This window comes from Loxodonta africana, chromosome X (genome assembly GCF_030014295.1).
Source record: "Loxodonta africana isolate mLoxAfr1 chromosome X, mLoxAfr1.hap2, whole genome shotgun sequence".
Taxonomy (NCBI): Eukaryota; Metazoa; Chordata; class Mammalia; order Proboscidea; family Elephantidae; genus Loxodonta; species Loxodonta africana.
In genome coordinates, this window is record NC_087369.1 from 124,457,725 (window position 1) to 124,463,724 (window position 6,000).

Consider the following 6,000-nt stretch of genomic DNA (forward strand, 5'->3'; position numbering starts at 1 on the left):
CATCTGCCTTCAATTCTTCTAGCCAACCCAGTTCCTTCACCACCGGGCACCTTGCCCTGATCACAGCAGCCACCACCAGCTGCTGCTGCTTAGCAAAGGGGGTATGTGAGGGAGAGGGTGTTCCTAAACCCAGTGCCAGAAAGGGAGATGTGTTCCTAGCAACACTAGTTGTCCTCTGAACATATTATTTTAGAACCAGTGTCATGCATGGTTTAGGTATTCAGGTTTCTGCAGTGTTTTCAGTAGTATGTTTCAGTTATAGTGTAGGTTTCTGAAGGGTTGATCTAGTGTCTTGCAGTGGATCGCTTTTGTGTGGCCTTTCTCGTCATGGTCTTGTAACTCCCACCCAGGTGATTGGGCAGGGCTGTGTAGACATTGTAATTGTGGCCCACCAAAGGGAGTGATCAGTTTTGCCATCCTGCTAAGCTTAAATGAGAGCCAATTCCAGAGCAAAGAGAGGATCCCACCATCATCAAGGAAGGAGAACCAAGAGAAGAGCATGACCTTTGGACCCGGGATCCCTCCTGAAACCAGGAGACGGAGAGAGAGAGCTATAACACTGAAGATGGCGAGAAGCAGTGGCAGAGAAACGACAGCAGGAAAGACTGGCAGGAGATGGTGTGGTGGGCTCCCTGCCTCACAGAGCAAGAAAGGTGAGTGACTTTGGGCCAAGGCTTATTGATGGAGTGGGGTGCCTCTGGGCATTTGTTGGCAGAGCTAAAAGAGCTTTGTAACACTTGCCTGAGCAGGGCAAAGGACTAGGGCCAGAGAGGGGTGTGCCTGTGGGCGCAGCTGAAAAGATGCTGTCCTGATGGGAGAACTGTATCCTGAGTTTTCCTGAGCCTGAACTGTAAACTGTTACTTCCCAAATAAACCCCATAATCATGAGTATTGTCTGTGAGTTCTGTGTGGCCATTATAATGAGTTATTGAACCCAGCAGAGAAGTAAAGAGTACTGTGGGATGGATGGTTGGTGTCAGAATTAGTAAAGATGGTGGAGAGAGAAGTCATGTCTGACCTCCTCTGCATAGGAATCAGCCTTGGGCTATTGATCTTGATTCTCCTTCCTCCTTGTGAAGATAGAGGACGTCAGATGCTGCCTCATGCCATTTTTACATCTGGGCCCTAACACATATATGACAGTGTTTCCGTACTATATACCATCAGGCCTCCTTTATGAGGCAGATACGTCCATCCCTCAGTAGCTGTGGGTGTTGATTCCTCGTTGTAGACAAAGCAGTCATATCCATCTATGAGAAAGCTGGGGGTGAATTAAGATGCAACTGGACAGGGCTCCTCAAACCAAACTGGGACATATGACCTAACACAAATTGAAATGAGGCTGATTCTGTGCTCCTTTAAAAAATCACCTATATGAAACCAAATGGCCAATGATTAAAAACAAAGATGAGAATGTAAGGGGGCAGGGAAACTAGATTAATGGAAACGGAACAAGCAGAACAGAAATGATGAGAATGTTCACACATTGTGAAGAAGGCAACCAATGTCACTGAAAAATTTGTGTAGAAACTGTTGAACAGGAACCTAAACTGTTGTGTAAACCTTCACTGAAAACACAATAAAATATTATTTAAAAAAAATGAGGCTGAGTGTCTTAGTTATCTAGTGCTGCTATAACAGAAATACCATAAGTGGGTAGCTTTAACAAACAGAAATGTATTTTCTCACAGTTTAGGAGGCTAGAAGTCAGAATTCAGGGTGCCAGCTCTAGGGGAAGGCTTTCTCTGCTGGTTCTGGAGGAAGGTCCTTGTCCCTTCAGCTTCTGCTCCTGGGCGATCTTCATGTGGCTTGGCATCTCTCTTCCCCCATCTCTGCTTCTCTAGCTTGCTTGTTTAATCTCTTTTATATCTCAAAAGAGATTGACTCAAGATACACCCTAATCCTGCCTCATTAGCATAATAACCACAACATAATCCTCATTGCCCCCACATGTCTGTCAGTTTGTACAGGGAGCTTGTGTGTGGCTGTGATGCTGGAAGCTGTGCCACCGGTATTCAGATACCAGCAGGGTCACCCATGGAGGACAGGTTTCAGCTGAGCTTCCAGGCTAAGACAGACTTGGAAGAAGGACCCGGAGGTCTACTTGTGAAAAGAATTAGCCAGTGAAAACCTTACGAATGGCAGCAGAACACTGTCTGATATAGTGCAGGAAGACGAGCCCCCTAGGTTGGAAGGCACTCAAAAGACGACTGCAGAAGAGCTGCCTCCTCCAAGTGGAGCTGACCTTTTGGGACCTTCATTTGCTGATGTGGCATGACTCAAAATGAGAAGAAACAACTGCAAACATCTATTAATAATCAAAACCTTTGTAACATTTGCCTGAGCAGGGCAAAGGCCGGTCCAGGGGCTGAAGGACTGAGGGCCAGAGAGAGGCCTGCCTGCAAGCACAGCTGAGAAGAGGCTGTCTTGATTGAAGAGCTATATCATGAATTGTTCCTGATCCTGAATTGTAACCTGTTACTTCCCTAATAAACCTCGTAACTGTGAGTATTGTCTGTGAGTTCTATGTGGCCATTGCAACGAATTATTGAACCCAGCAGAGAAGTAGAGCGTACCATGGGAGGGATAGCTGGTGCCAGATTTGCTAAAAAGTTTGGAGAGAGGAGGTATGTCAACCTTGGGCTGATGCTGGTGATGATTCTCCCTCCTTCCCCTTGTGAAATTAGATGAGGAGGTCAAAGGCCTCTACCACACTATTTTTACAGCTGTTATTAGGAAACCCATTATGTTTCTATCACATAAAAGAAAACTGCCAAAGGTAGGCAGTTCCATATCGTTATGGTGGTTACTTTCATCTTTCTGCTATGTCTTCCAAGCCCAAGCTCCGCCTTCCAAACTCAAAGTTGCCTCAGTGTGACGAGTCAGTTGCTGTAGCTCCAGCCATCACATCCATATCCCAGGCAAGGATAATAAGAAAGAAGGCAATGTAAAATGGCCTTCCAGCTTGAGATAGCCTTATACACAACACACCTCCCCTCCAGCACCCCATGCATGCATGTGCACACTCACATGTGAAATTATGGGGCTTTCTAGGAAGCCTCACAACTTCTACTCACAAACCACTGGCCTTATTAATCATATGAGCACTCCTATCTGCAGAGGAGGATGGGAAATTAAGTTTTTTCAGCTAGGCACATGGGCATCCCCCAACAAAATTAATATTTTATTACTTAGAAGAAAAGGTATGGAATAGGCAACTAGTAGACTCTGCCACATTTTTTAAAACATATCTGTATCCTTACCTAGATTGTAAATTTTATAGTATGTCACATCTTTTTTGTATTTCCAGGGCCTTATACAGTACAAGAGTATACACGCAACGGATGTTTATTTCCTGAAGGAAGAATGAATGGAAATCTCAGCTGATGATAGGTTACGAGGAGGAAAGTCTAAGAAAGGCCTGAAGTGGTGAACATTATTACTCATTTATTTATTTCAACCCAAATTAATTGATCACCCAAGTCTGTACCAAGGCCTATGCTAGCACTGACCAGTAAGAGCTGAATAATTGATGGTCCCTGGCTTGAAGAAGGAGGTGGAGTGAGGCTGGGAGATGACAGAATGGCATATACAGGTAGTCCCCGACTTATGATGTATTTGAGTTATGGCAAACCACACTTATGACCGTTTGTTTTTGGTTTTGTACATCTTATCATCAGTAACTTTACAGTGGAGGGATTAGCTGGAGTTTTTTCTAAATAAATCAGGGACTTCAATTCAGTTGCTTGGAAACATGGATCCAAATGCTGATCGCTTTGCTAAAGTCAATAGGCAGATTCGGGAAGCAGAGAGATGTTACCATGAAATATATGAAGAAAAAAGGGAAAGGACCATACAGGCAACTTTCACTAATTTTCTGACTAGAAATGCCACCCCCATTCCCAGGGATAATCCAGATGATCCAGAACCTTCCACAAGTGGAGTTTTTATTGCAACTGGCAAAATGCCAATGTTGCGTAACTCTTCTTCATCATCGGAGTGAATTTTTATGATTCGTGTATTTTCTACGTATGTATGGATTTTGTTCTGTCGTACACAGGGTCGCTAAGAGTCAGAACGGACTTGATGGCACCTAACAATAATACAACATGTATTGAAATATATCTTTAGGTTTATATGTAATATATCCAACCCCCAAAGACAAATAAAGATCGTATTTATAAAGATACTGATAATAAAAGGCAATAATAATGAAAACTAAAAAAAAAGAAATGAGGTATTCAATGTACGTTAGAACTGACTGACGTCGGAGTTGTTGGAACGGAACCCTGTCCTAAGTCGGGGACTACCTGTACAGGTAAGCAGGCAACTTCAGGAAAATGGTATAGGAGCACAGAAAAAGGGCCTTCACTCCACTTTTGTGAGGCTAGGAAGTTTCAAGTGTATTATTAATGGAAACCATAGTTTCCCAGTACACTAACAAATTAGGTTGCAGCTGTATGGGTTAAAAACAAAACCACACTGTTGCTGTGGTGTCAATTCTGACTAATGGCGACCCCATATATTACAGAGTAGAACTGCTCCATAGAGTTTTCTTGGGCCACCCCATGTGTTGCAGTGTAGAACTGCTCCATAGGGTTTTCTTGGCTGTAATCCTTACGGAAGCAGACCAGCAGGGTTTTCTTCCTTGCCGCTGCTGAGTGAGTTCAAACAGCCAACCTGAGTTAGTCCGAACTGCCGCCACCCAGAAACCTAGTTTTATGGGTATAGCTCAGACAATCTTAAGCATCAAATCAGGTTGGTGGTGCAGTTATCCCAATTAATGATGATAATCTCTCATCTCTTCCCCCGAAACAACTATATTGTGGCCTATTCAATCAAGTCATATTTAGATAGCTAAAAAATGCCCCCCAACAATCCAGAATACACTTCTTCCCTTTCCACTGAGACCACGTCAGACTATGTCTGACTTGATCTCTCTGCAATAAAAAATATAAGAAATACTTTCTAAGCAGAAGCCCTGGTAGCACAGTGGTTAAGCAGCTTGGCTGCTAGCTGAAAGGTCAGCAGTTTGAACCCACCCAGGGAGAAACTGCATATCTGGCAATCTGCTCCCACAAAGACTGTTGTTATTGTAAGGTGCTGTTGAGTCAGTTCAGACTCATAGCGACCCCACAGAACACAGCAGAACTGCCCGATAGCATTTCCAAGGAGCAGCTGGTGGATTTGAACTGCCGACCTTTTGGTTAGCAGCCGAGCTCTTAACCACTATGTCACCAGGGCTCCTCCATAAAGATTACAGCCTAGGAAACCCTCCGGGGCAGTTCTATTCTGTCACGTTGGATCACTGTACGTTGGAATCGATTCGATGGCACACAATATTTACTATGCACATACTATGTACTGTATACTATATTTAAGCTCTTATTATTTCCACAAACCATGCGACTGGTGGATCATTTCTTTATGAAGAATGTAAATTTGTGTTTAACCAAATTAAATCATTATTCAGATTAAGTGTAACAGTGATTGTAGTATGTAGAGCATTGTTACATGTATTCATGAGTTCTGCTAGTCTGCTAAAATGCTGTTGTATGACAGTTGACAATTACCCATCCTCTCAGTTTTCTCTGTAAAAGAAAGTTCCTTTGGTTAAAAGTTATAAATAATATATGCAAACACACACCTACTATGAGCGATCTGAGCCCTGGTGGCACAGTTGTTAAAATGCTAGGCTGCTAACCAAAAGGTCAGGGGTTCAAACGCACCAGCCACTCTGTGGGAGAAAGATGTGGCAGTCTGCTTCTGTAAAGATTTACAGCCTTGGAAACCCTATGGGGCAGTTCTACTCTGTACTATAGGGTCACTGTGAGTTGGAATCAACTTGACGGCAATGGGTTTTGGTTTGGTTTATGAGGAATCTAAAGGTCCCTAGGTGGTGCAAACGGTTTGCACTCCACTGTTAACCTAAAGTACCACCCAATGGTACTGTAGAAGAAAAGGCCTGGAGATTTGTTTCCATTTACAGCCAAGAAAATC